Source organism: Meles meles, chromosome 9 (assembly GCF_922984935.1).
Source record: "Meles meles chromosome 9, mMelMel3.1 paternal haplotype, whole genome shotgun sequence".
Taxonomy (NCBI): Eukaryota; Metazoa; Chordata; class Mammalia; order Carnivora; family Mustelidae; genus Meles; species Meles meles.
In genome coordinates this window covers 74254514-74268649 of record NC_060074.1, presented here as the reverse complement: position 1 = coordinate 74268649, position 14136 = coordinate 74254514, and positions in this window count along the sequence as shown.

Sequence of the window (14136 nt, the reverse complement as noted above, 5' to 3'; positions counted from 1 at the left end):
CTAGGGATGTGAATAAGGTCAGCATTGAGGAAGAGAGGGAAGAAAACTGAAATCTTTTGTGCTTCAGTAATCCCTACATGCACAAAATATTTTCTAAACCTAGCAACTGCTATTGATGATGGAAATAATTTCTATGTATTTATTTCTATGTAATCTATATGTAAACATAGCAGACATTACCTTTAGTTTTTATTAAGCTATGTTTGGTTATGTGTTTGTCTTTTATTATAACTTTATTATATTTGTAGTTACAACTTTATTACAAGTAACTTTAAAAAAAAGGTCAGGAAAGTGACGTCAAATAATTGATCTTACCTTAGGAATATGATTGGAATGAAAAGCAAATTGTTGACCACGAGTGACATGAAATAAAACCTAGAGAAAAGGAGAAAAGTATGTTCTATGTTAATAAGAATTTATGTCACATAAGATATAATATTTTTGCATTAATCTTTTTATGGTACCTTTCTAATCCTGTAATGTAAGGCTGGACTACATGGAGGGATACCATGTACTCTGTAAAAGAGGGAGAAGAAAAAAAAATAGCCTTTACCATTGATGTGGAAAGACCTCCCACCTCACAATAAGTGGCTATGAGACATGGCAGAGCAGGTCCATCGCAGGGGGATGGGGGATGTGGGGAAGGGAATAGTGGCTCTCTGTGGTGTGAGGTGGCCCCTGAAATGACTCCGCAGTCCTACAAGCACTCCATTACCCAAATGTATGGCCCAGTGCAAGAAAGAGAAGGTATTTCCTTACCAAGGTGGTGGGTAATGGACTAGTCAGGGGTCATTACGGGTGAGAATATGATGTCTATTATTTAACTGACAATTCACAATACACCCCTATAATGTAGATTTTACTTTCTCACTGAGACTTGTGCCAGAACCAGCATTTGGATTTTCTGTCCCAATTCCTGGTGACTTTTAACCATGTCATGGGGATAATATGTTAGTTAACTTATTAGCAAATGCTACTACTGGGAAGTTACCCTAACCAAAAATTCCAAAGTGAGGGGTACATGTTTGAAAAAGCTGTGATTTCCAGAAGGTTCTATTATGTCAACTAAGTGCTTTGACTCAATTTTAATGCTTCTGGCAAGTGGAAGCTCAGTGCCACTACTGAATAGAAGAGCATGTCCCTGGGGACCAAATTCAGATGAAGCTGAGCTTGCTACTCTCCTAGGAGAAATTCTTTGATGACAGCAGAGACATCTGTAGGGACTCCAAGAGTGTATTAGGGATATTACCAGTCTCAGCTGAACTGGGTTGACAAGGATATAGAATTTGGTGACATACCTCATATTTTAATTTACACTGGACAGAGAACTCTGTAAGAAAGAAGTTTAACTTAATTCAGATTTGTAATTATAGCTCAGATTTACACAACTCTGACAGATGGACTTGGTGGCTTTGACAAAAGGCCACATTGCAGGGAGGCAAGAAGGAAGGTTTTAGGTTTGGAGTTTAAATACTTTTTGACACAGGAGAAGCAGAAAGAAGATAGTATGAGGAGAGCTGGAATGGTAAAGGGCAGCTGGGTGGAAATAGAGAAGCATTAAGTAGATTTCTTCCATTTGAAAAATCAAACTGATAAGATGTTGAATGCTGCTTTACATTTATGTTTAACTTAGTAACAGCAAAATAAATACCTCTTTGCTGGTAGTTAAAAAAAAAGTTTGGAGGAAATTTTGCAAATAAATGCAGTAATTAAGATTCTATACTATGATAGGCTTTATTATTGAATGAATATATGTGATCTCTGAGAGGCTTAAATCCATCTTAGGGTCAATTTACATGAAGGGACTTCTGGGCACTGTGTAATTTACCTTGTGTCAACTGTGTTTGCCAGACTTCTCTTCTCCGTATGGTTCCTGGTTAGGACTCGTCACATGAGAAATCTGCCTGAGGTTTAGAGAGCAGTGGAGTTAGGCAAAGGCCTTAACATTTGTAAGGTGTAAGGTCAGTGCGGGGCCCCGGGTGCAACTCAGACTTGTCACTAATCTGTTGATAGGAGCCTTCATGTGGTGGCCAGCAGCTGGGCCCTCAGCTTCTCCAACTTATACCAGATCTCTTTCAGTTTGAGTCTTGGGCCAACCACATAATAAAGGTTTGGAATGAGAAACAGACAAAATGGTACCAGTTTGTTCTCACAGGTTTGTCCTTACTCTTCTTACTTTGCTCCCAGCTCTCCTTCCTGACTGTCTGCCCTACAGTAATTTTAGACCCATCACCAAATGCGCAGCCAACAACCTTCCATAGGCTTCACCAGATCTCCTTTGTGGTCTTAGTGACTTTGATCCTTTAGGTGCTCGCTTCTGGACCTGTGTTTCTCAGCTTCTCCCCAAATTGTGTAAGGTCTCCTTTGGTAACTCCCTTATTCACATCTCTCACAGTGGTTCTGCATCCCTGGTCGAACCCTAACTGAAACAGGGACTGTGTCTGTGCAACACACCTCCTTACAATAACAGGAATCTCCAAGGGATTACTCTCTAGGTACTCTCCAACCTAAATTTGGGGTACTTGAACAGAGCAAAGGAAAGAATAGTGAACTTTACAACCATCTAAGGTTGTCAAGTTACTGAAGTCTGTTGTCTCCTAAACTTGAATTAAAGATTCAATAGAAAAAAGGTTCACATTAATCAGAGAACAGATTGCTATGTTTATGAAATCTGGAAGAAGTAGTATCTTTGTTTTATAGGACCATTAACAGGAACCAGGAAACTTTGGTAGAAAGGAATTGTTATGCTGATTGCATATCAATAAAAATATATTTGAAAAGTATTACAGACAGTGGGATGATTATATAAGACTTACCGCTTTTACCATAGGCAATTCTAAAATATATCTTGATAGGGATCTGGAGGAATTAAGTGTTGCATCATTTAATTAAAGTAAAAACGTGAGATCAGTTAACTTGGCAATTACTTGTGTGTTTCAAAAGAAACAGAGGGAACTCTTCAGAAAGCAGGGAACATTCTTAGTTGCTGTGTTCTTAAACTTTTTAAAAGATTTTATTTATTTATTTGACAGACAGAGATCACAAGTAGGCAGAGAGGCAGGCAGAGGAGGGGAGGGAAGCAGGCTCCCTGCTGAGTGGAGAGCCTGATGCAGGGCATGATCCCAGGCAGCACTCGATCCCAGGACCCTGAGATCATGACCTTAGCTAAAGGCAGACGCTTAACCCACTGAGCCACCCAAGTGCCCCTTAAATTTTTTATACTAGTGAGTGAAGTACTTTCCAGATGAAAACCTCTAGTCAGTGGTTCTTGTGGAAAACAACATACTATTTAGTTTTCAAGAAAAGTAATTTTTTAAAATAGAACCCTTGTGTCCCACAGGAAATTGTGTATAATACAGCATGATTTTGAGAGTATTTGCTTATTCTCCCTCATCACCACATTCTTCTAAAATATTAACATGAGGAAAAATTAAGAATCAAATTTTCTTCTCTATATTTTTTCCTCAGTGATCATTATCATCAACTTGTGAGTTCAAAATCACAATTTCATGCAATTCTTTAGCCTGAATTCCTCATTCTCCACAAAGTGGAGACTCATTTAAGCACAGTATATTATGGTGTAGAGGCAGGTGGGAGTGGGGCACCACCATGGGGGTGCGGTGCTGCATGAGGGCACAAGAGCTGATGACAGACACTAAGAAGGCACAGGAAGGGATGCAGAAAAGGGCACTATTTATAAAATTTGGGAGATGAGACCAGATCTCTCATTCTCAAGTGTATTTTATTTTTTTTTATTTATTTTTTTTTTTTAAGATTTTATCCACCTATTTGACAGAGAGAGATACAAGTAGGCAGAGAGGCAGAGAGAGTGAGAGGGAAGCAGGCTCCCTGCCGAGCAGAGAGCCCGATGCGGGACTCGATCCCAGGACCCTGAGATCATGACCTGAGCCGAAGGCAGCGGCTTAAACCACTGAGCCACCCAGGTGCCCCTCAAGTGTATTTTATTTGTACAACCATTTGTTTCTCTTCACCCAAAACCATAAATTTATTAAGTTTATTACCAGTCGTTCAAGTAATTGCAGGTGGCAATTTCATTCACCAAATACCTGATCCCTACATAATAAGGATCACCATTTTTCTGGCTCTACATAACAGTTTCCATGCCACCCATTATCTGATGCTAAAGACAGGGTTATAGAGCAGCACCCTACATCTAGGTAGTGTTTCTGTATTAGTCAACTCTGCTATAATAAGAAAATCTTACAGACTTACAACACCAAAACTTCTATTGCTCATTTATGGGGCATGTAGCCTGTGGCCAGCTTTGGCTCTGTTCAAAGTGTCTTCTCATTCTGGGACTCAGATTAAAGGGGAAGTACCTATATGGGACATTCCCATTCTTAGGCCAGAGGGAAAGATCAAAAACCCTGAAAGTAGCTCCTGATGCTTCTTCATAAAGCTTCTGCTCAGTTGTGGCATATGTTATGTGTGCTTACATTCCAGTGACCAAAATATTAAGTGGCCAAGCCCAATGCCAATGAGATGGAGAGGTATACTCTCCCTGCAGGAGAAATGGCAAGTCACGTAACAATGTTCGGTCATCCTATTAGAAGGAAGAGGGTAGTGAATAATGGCGAACAAGATACTGTCTACCATAAACATGCATAAGCATTTCCTTTGCTCATATTTTTGCTTCAGTTGCTCTGTTGGACCCAGCCTCTTTGCTCTTTAAGTTACATGTTGTCTGGACCAATCACACCCTAGGTGCTAGCTTTGCTCTTTTTTTTTAATTTGTTTTTATTGAGGTATAATTGATACATATCATGTCAATTTCAGGAGTGAAACACAGTGATTCAATATCTGTATGTATTGCAAAATGATTACTATGTTGAGATTAGCTAGCATCCATCACCATATGTAGTTACAAAAATTTTTTTCTTGTGATGAGAATGTTTGAATTTATTCTCTCAAATATACAATGTGGTATTATTAACTATAGTCACCATGCTATACATTTCATCCCCATGACTTATTTTACAACTACAAGTTTGGGAGTGCCTGGGTGGCTCAGTGGGTTAAGCCTCTACCTCCGGCTCAGGTCATGATCTCAGGGTCCTGGGATTGAGAACTGAGTCAGGCTCTCTGCTCAGCAGGGAGCCTGCTTCCCCCTTCTCTCTCTCTCTGCCTGCCTTTCTGCCTACTTGTGATCTCTGTCTGTCAAATAAAGAAATAAAATCTTAAAAAATATATAAAAAAAACCTAGAAGTTTGTACCTTTTGATCCCATTCACCCATTCCTCTCACCTCTGGCAACCACCAACTTGTTCACTGTATCTATGAGCTTGGTGTTTTTGGTTTTTGTTTTTAAGATTTCACATATAAGTGAGATCATAACAATATCTGTCTATTTGACTTCTTTCACTTAGCATAATGCCCTCAATGTCCATCCATGTTGTTGGACATGCAACATGTCTTGCAAATGACAAGATATCATTCTTTTCTATGGCTGAATAATATTCCATTGTATGTATATACCACATTTTCTTTATCTATTCACTCATTAATCAACAGACACTTTGGTTGTTTCTATATCTTGGCTATTGTGAATAATACTTCGGTGAATACGGAGATGCATCTTTTCAAATTAATGTTTTTATTTTCTTTGAGTAAATACCAGAAATGGAGTTAGTGGATCATATGGTAGTTATATTTATTTTTTAAGATTTTATTTATTTGAGAGAGAGGGAGAATGGGTGTGTGGGTGAGAGAGGGCACAGTGGTGGGGAGGGGCTAAGAGTAGGGGAGAGGGCAAGAACGCTCCCCACTGAGCATGGAGAATAACAAGAGGCTCGATTCTAAGACCCTGAGATCATGACTTGAGCCAAAGTCAGACATTTAACTGACTTGAGTCACACAGGTGCTCCATGGTGGTTCTGTTTTTAATTTTTTTAAGGAATTGCCTTACAGTTTTCCATAGTGGCTGCACTAATTTACATTCCCATCAACAGTGCTTAAGAGTTCTCTTTTCTTCATATCCCTGCCAACATTTGTTATTTCTTGTTGTCAGCTGCCATTTTAACAGGTGTGAGATGGTATCTAATTGTGGTCTTGGTTTGCATTTCCCTGATAATTAATGAAGTTGAACACCTTTTCATGTACCTGTTGGCCATCTGTATGTCTTCAGAAAAATATCTTCTGCCCATTTTTAAATATTGGATTTTTTCTGGGGTTGTTTTGTTTTGTTTTGCTATTTGGTGATATGAATTCTATATAAATTTTTATTATTAGCCCCTGATTGGTTATATGATTTGCAGATATTGTCTCTCACTCAGTAAGTTGCTTTTTCATTTTCTAGATGATTTCCTTTGCTGTGCAGAAGCTCTTTGGTCTGATATAGTCGTACTAGTTTATTTTCACTTTTCTTACTTTTGCTTTTCATATCAGATAAGAAAAAATAATCGCCAAGACCTATGTCAGGGAGCTTGCTATCTATGTTTTCTTCTAGGAGTTTTATGGTTTCAGGTTTTACATTCAAATCTTTAATCCATTTTTAGTTAATTTTTGTGAATGGTGTAAGACAGTTTCCAAGTTTCATTCTTTTATATGTGACTTTCCAGTTTTCCCAATGTCATTTATCAAAGAGACTGTCCTTCCCTACAGTGTATTCTTGGTTCATTTGTCACAGTTAACTGACCACATACACATGGGTTTATTTCTCAGCTCTCTATTTTGTTCTATTGATCTGTATGTCTGGTGGCTTTTTTTTACTTAATTTAATTGTGTGTGTGTGTGTGTGTTCCAAAATTCATTGCTTATGTACCTCACCCAGTGCTCCTTGTAATACGTGCCCTCCTTAATACCCACCACCAGGCTCACCCAACCCCCGACACCCCTCCCTTCCAAAACCCTCAGTTTGTTTCTCAGAGTCCACAGCCTCTCATGGTTTGTCTCTCCCTCTGATTTCCCCCAACTCACTTCTGCTCTCCATCTCCCAGTGTCCTCCGTGTTATTCCTTATGCTCCACAATCAAGTGAAACCATATGATAATTGACTCTCTCTGCTTGACTTATTTTATGCCAATACCATACTTTTTAAATTATGGTAGCTTTGCAATATAGTTTGAAATCAGGGAACATGATGCCTCCAGCTTTATTTTTCTTTCTCAAGATTACTTTGGCTATTTGGGGACTTTTGTGATTCCATACAAATATTAGGATTATTTATTAGTCCTATTTCTGTGGAAATGCCATAGGAATTTTGATAGAGATTGCTGAGAAGAGAGCCCGATGTGGAGCCAATGTGGAGCTCAATCCCAGGACCCTGAGATCATGACCTGAGCCGAGATCAGAGGCTTAACCCACTAAGCCATCCAGGTGCCCTGATTCTTTCAGTTCTTGAGCATGGACTGTCTTTGCATTTGTTTGTATCTTCAATTTTTTTTTCATTAATATCTTGTAGTTTTCTTTTCCCTTTTTTTAAAAAAAGATTTTATGTATTTATTTGACACAGAGAGAGAGATCACAAATAGGCAGAGAGGCAGGCAGAGAGAGAAGGGGAAGCAGGCTCCCTGCTGAGCAGAGAGCCCGATGGAGGGCTCCATCCCAGAACCCTGAGATCATGACCTGAGCCAAAGGCAGAGTCTTAACCCACTGAGCCACCCAGGTGCCCCTTGTAATTTTCTTTTTTTAAGGATTTTTTATTTATTTGACAGATGGAAATCACAAGTAGGCAGAGAGAGAGGAGGAAGCAGGCTCCCCGCTGAGCAGAGAGCCCCATGAGGGGCTCAATCCCAGGACCCTGGGATCATGACCTGAGCCGAAAGCAGAGGCTTTAACCCACTGAGCCACCCAGGAGCCCTTTTTTTTTTTTTTAAAGATTTTTTTTTTTATTTATTACCCCTTGTAATTTTCAATATATAGGTCTTTCACCTTGGTTAAATTTATTCCTAGTTATTTTATTCTTTTTTTTTTCTTTTTAAATTTATTTGACAGAGATCAGAAGTAGGCAGAGAGGCAGGCAGAGAGAGAGGAGGAGCCAAAGCTCCCTGCTGAGCAGGGAGCTCGATGTGGGACTCGATCCCAGGACCCTGAGATCATGACCTGAGCTGAAGGCAGAGGCTTAACCCACTGAGCCACCCAGGAGCCCTTTTTTTTTTTTTTTAAAGATTTTTTTTTATTTATTACCCCTTGTAATTTTCAATATATAGGTCTTTCACCTTCTTGGTTAAATTTATTCCTAGTTATTTTATTCTTTTTGACGCAATTGAAATGCAATTGTTTTCTTAATTTCTCTTTCTAATAATTCATTATACCAGTGTGTATAAATACAGCAGGTTTTTGTGTATTGACTTTGTATCCTGCAACTTTATTAAATGTATTAGTTCTAACAGTTTTTTTGATGGAGTATTTAGGGTTTTCTATATAATATTATTGTATCTGCAAATAGTGACAGTTTTTCCTCTTCCTTTCCAATTTGGATGCATTTTATTTCTTTTTCTTGCCGAATTGCTTTAGTTAGGACTTCCAAAATACCATGTTGAATCGAAGTGGTAAGAGTGGGCATCTTTGTCTTATTCCTAATCTTAGAGGAAAAACTTCTAGGTTTTCACCACTGACAATGATGTTAGCTGTGGACTTTTCACAGATGGCCTTTGTTATGTTGAGGTGCATTCCCTCTATCCCTATTTTGTTGAGAGATTTTGTCATTAATGGATGTTGAATTCTGTTAAGTGCTTTTTCTTGTATCTGTTGAGATGATTGTATGATTTTTATTCTGTATTTTGTTAATGTGATCTATCACATTGACTAGTTTGTGGATATTGGTTGCATCCCTGGGATAAATCCACTTGATCATGGATGATGTATGATCCTTTTAAGGTATTGCTGAATTTAGTTTGGACCCTACTTTTATATTAGTTCTTTAAGCAAAAACCAAATTATTCATTGTGGAATTTCCCCCAATTTTTTCCGTCTTTTGTTCTGATTATTAGTAGATCTACACTTTGAATATTAATACTAATTGTGGATTATTATTGAATATAAACAGTATCATATGGCATTTAAGAGTATTTGTGTTTCTTATATAGATTTCATTGTTTGTTATACTCAGTCAGTGGTATCTTATGTTGTCATTTGTACTTTAGTGTAAATATTCTGTCTCTCTAGCTAGACTGTAAACTTTCTTTGAGGAAAGGAATGTCCTTACATTATTTTTCATCCTCAATATCTAACTCAGCCTTTGATAGTTTAAGATATTTGTAGGAAAGTTACCTTATAAAGATTCAAGGTATTTTAAAAATATTCAATCTTTCCATATTCAACTACATTTGAGTTTCCAAATTAGAGAAAATAGTTTGAAATAGTTAAAAGCCAATCAACTTATTTTATCAACAAATCGTTCTTCAGCAAGATACTTTAATTATTGCTTATTTTTCTTCTGAGATAAAATATCTATTTTTAAAAAAGATTTTATTTATTTATTTGACAGATACAGATCACAAGTAGGTAGAGAAGCAGGCAGAGAGAGAGAGGAGGAAGCAGTCTCCCCACTGAGCAGAGAGCCCGATGTGGAGCTCGATCCCAGAACTCTGGAATCACAGCCCGAGTCGAAGGCAGAGGCTTTAACCCACTGAGCCACCCAGGCACCCCTAAAATATCTATTTCTTTTTTAAAGATTTTATTTATTTATTTGACAGAGAGAGAGAGATATCACAAGTAGGCAGAGCAGCAGGCAGAGAGAGAGAGGGAGAAGCAGGCTCCCTGCTGAGCAGAGAGCCTGACGTGGGGCTTCATCCCAGGACCCTGAGATCATGACCTGAGCTGAAGACAGAGGCTTAACCCACTGAGCCACCAGGTGCCCCCTAAAATATCTAATTTTAAGAAGAAAACAATATATAAAACACTTATGGCAAATTATTGTAGTATATTTTTCTCTTTTTTTTTATCTTTTATTGGGTAAATTTGACATCAACATTGTGTAAATTAAAGGGATACATCATGTTACTTTGATATCACATCATACCATAATATGGTTGTGGTTGTAGTGATATTTATCATGTTACTTACTTGTAGTGCAATATTACTGTCTATGTTCAATAAATTTTGCATTACATCTCTGTCGCTATTTTAGTACTTGTTACAAGTTTATACCCTTAAACACCATGGATCTTATCCCCCATCTTGCTTCCCCTGGTAACTGCTGTTTACACACATTCTCTCTCTCTCTCTCTCTTTTTTTTTTTTTGTACATGTTTGACTTTTTTAGATTCCACATATGAGTAATATCATCAATACTTGTCTGGTTTATCATATGAAACTTATTTTTCTACCTTCATTGGTCATGATGGTCACCTGGATATCTTTGAAATTTTTAAAAAATTTGCCTGCTACATACTTACTATTCTTTAATACAATTATGAATGCAGGTAGGCTTATTGATCAGAGTTGTTTCAATTTCTAAACATTTTTTTTTAAAGATTTTATTTACTTATTTGACAGAGAGAGATCACAGGTAGATAGAGAGGCAGGCAGAGAGAGAGAGAGGGAAGCAGGCTCCCTGCTGAGCAGAGAGCCCAATGCGGGACTCGATCCCAGGACCTGAGATCATGACCTGAGCTGAAGGCAGTGGCTTAACCCACTGAGCCACCCAGGTGCCCCAGAGTTGTTTCAATTTCTAAATTGAAAGAAAAAGATAAAAGAGCAAGGAAATGTGCTTTAATGTAAAAAAATTTTTTTAAACAGAGGATTAAATACACCATGTTGGGTTGAACAAATATTAAATGATTTATAGCAGATACCTGACCAAAATGTGTGGAACCAGGAGGATAGATCACAATGGAAGACAGAACACAGTTTCATAATATGAAAGCAGATAAAACTTCATAGAGGATAATAATAAGACCTATTTCAAATAGGTCTTAATGGAAAAATAGAAGTTTGAGAGGCAGGAGAGGGGAGAAGAGCATTTCAGGAGAAATCCCAGAAAGGAGAAGGTATCTGTATGATGGAGAATATACAGCAGGGAGTAACAGAAGATAAGGAAAACAAGAGAGATGGAAAATAGAGATGCAATGATAAAGGATCTTCCATTAGCTTCTCAGGGCTCTTGTAACAAATTACCACAAACGTGGTGGCTTAACACAGCAGAAACTCATTCTCTGATAGTTCCAGAGGTCAGAACTCCAAATTCAAGGTGTTGGGAAAGTTGATTTTTTTCTGGATGCTCTGAGGGAGAAGTCATTTCATGCTTCTTTCCTAGCTTGTGGTGGGTTGCTAGCAATCCTTGGTGTTCCTTGGCTTGTAGATTCATTACTCCAACCTCTACTTCTGTCTTCACATTGCCTTCTTCTCTTTATGTGTCCCAGTCTTTTCCTCTCTATCTTAGAAGGAAAAGTGTCATGGGATTTAGACCCACCTTGAGATCCTCAATTACACCTGCAAAGACCCTCTTACCAAATAAGATCACATTCACAGATGCTGGGAGGATATAATTTTTGGAGGGATCCCATTCAACCCACTGTACATCTTTGCCAAGGACTTAATCCTATAAATAACAGTTTATAGGCAAGGCTGTGCTATTATTATACTGGTTATGTGGAGGATGACACTGTTTGTTAGAGAATGGACAAGTGATGAAGACTTGAATTAAGTCAAGTGGGTTTGGAGAAGAGAAGCTGGATTCAAAAACAAATTTCTGAGGTAAGGTAAATCTCAGGTTCACTGTTTAAGATGGGGAAGAATGAGAGTGATTTTGGGAATGATAAATTTGAGGTGTCTGTGAGGCTTATAGGAGCAAATGCTTTGTAGCTGTTGGAAATGTGGGTTGGGGATTTAGGAGGAAGCTTGCGTGGTTAACTGTTAAGTCAGTGGCTCCCAATAAACTATACCTGTGAGTATTCATATTCTTGTCATTCCTCTACCTGACTCTGCACTTGGCTATATGACTGGCTTTGGCCAATGGGACATTACAAGTATGATGCAAACCTGACAAGTCTTTGTATAGAAGAGCAGTGTGGCAGCAGCACTTTTTATGTGAAGGAGAAAGTAACTTTCACCTTTATGCTAATCTAATTTACCCCATGTGGCATTTATTCACCTACACAGTTAGTTTATAAATTTATTATTCTATTGGGAGTTACTGTGGGTTACAAAAGTGTACTGGATTAAGATGAAATCACTACTAGGATAGGGAATAATGACTTAAATATAGGTACATGTTTAGATTCTACACAAATAGAATGGGGGAAGAAAGTGCTTACAAAATTTAAAACCAGGTAAGGTACCTGCAATGGTTAATTTTCTGTGTCAACGTGAGTACGCAGCAGGGTACCCAGATTGAACATTGTTTTGGGTGTCTGTGAGGGTATTTCTAGATGAGATTAACATTTGAATTTGAGGACTAGTAGATTGCCCTTTCCAGTGTGATTAGATACCACCCATTCATTCCATTGAAGGCCTAAATAGAACAAAAGGGAAGTCAGTCCTTTTTCCTGCCTTATCACTTGAGCTGGAACACCTCTTCTCTTCTTCTCCTGCACTGGGACTGGGATTTATATTATTCTTTTGCCTTAGATCTTTGGACTTGGGCTAAATTATACTACTGGCTTTCCTGGATTTGGATTTCCTGGCAGCATATCATAGCCTCCATAATCATGTGAGCCAGTCTCTTATAATAAATGTATGTATGTATGTATGTATGTATGTATGTATGTATGTATATGGATATAATACTTTTTGGTTTTATTGGTTCTGTTTCTTGAAAAACCCCAAATAGCTCAACTCCTCAGGTTTCGGATTTGGCATACACCATGAACAAATTCCAATATTAAATTCCTATAAGGATAAACATAAATATCTCTGTGTGGAACTTACAGTTTTGAGAACTTTAATCTTTTTGGAATTGGAATAACCCTTTTTAAAAAATTTGATCCCATAGACCTCTATTTCCTAAAATAATAATACATCCATTTAAATTTTTTTGAAGTCAATGTTTCATTTTGAAAATTGTATCAACCTATTTGATGATGCCTATTGTTCACATAGTGAAAGTCCATTTTAGGAGATGGAATAATTAGGAGACAAGCTTAGGAGGCAGAAATTCACTGGGCTTCAAGATACTGATTTCAAGTTTGGATTGTTGGTAAGGGTGGGATGGAATCTAGAGCAGATCAGAGGTTGTGCTTAGCAGATGACACTGGAGGAGGCGAATGTCTGCTCTAGATATCAGTTTCCACATGTACAAAGTGAAAGTAGATTATTAGATGATCTCTAAAGCTTCATCTCATGCTAAAATGTAATGGGCCTCCTTTGGAAAACAGAAATTATCTTGCATGTGAACCAGTGCTTTGACAGGAAGAGTGATCAATCAATAAATGCTAATTGACAATGGCAGTGATAAAGTAATGAATACTTGCATCAAAAAGGAAGACCTTATTCTTGAAAACTGTAAGCGGGAAGGCCCTTTTATCTTCTCCATCTTCCCATGAGAGGGTACTGGGGCAGTAGTTCTGTCTCGGAGAGGAGAGGGGGTAGATAGAGTGGGAGTCTGTAGAGCTTCTTCCTTGAGCTGATTGATTTATCATCACAATAACATAACTTTTCAGGATTAGTGTCCTACAGTAGGGTTCTATTGACTACAAATGTTATAGAATCTATTATAGACAGTTTTGGTGGAATTAGCAGAATTATGCAGAGAAGAGGGCAGAGTTGCAGAAAATTGTTTGGAGCATTATTTCATAAGGAGACATCTTCAAGATTCCATATTGGGGGGCGCCTGGGTGGCTCAGTGGGTTAAAGCCTCTGCCTTCGGCTCAGGTCATGATCCCAGGGTCCTGGGATCGAGCCCTACATAGGGTTCTCTGCTCAGCGGGGAGCCTGCTTCCTCCTCTCTCTCTCTGCCTGCCTCTCTGCCTACTTGTGCTGTCTGTCAAATAAATAAATAAAATCTTTAAAAAAAGAAAAAGAAAAAAAAAGATTCCATATTGGGCCAAATATTTTCCACTTGTCCCTCCATAGTTTATACAGATCCTTCTTTGTCCCTGCTATTCTCTACCTGGGAAGGATGACCCAAATGGATTCTATGAACAAGCTCCAGCTTGTTCTAACATTCTGGCTTCTAACTGGGTCTAGTCATGATAGGAGGGAGGGAGAATGAGTTCAAGGTATTTATTTCTGATATT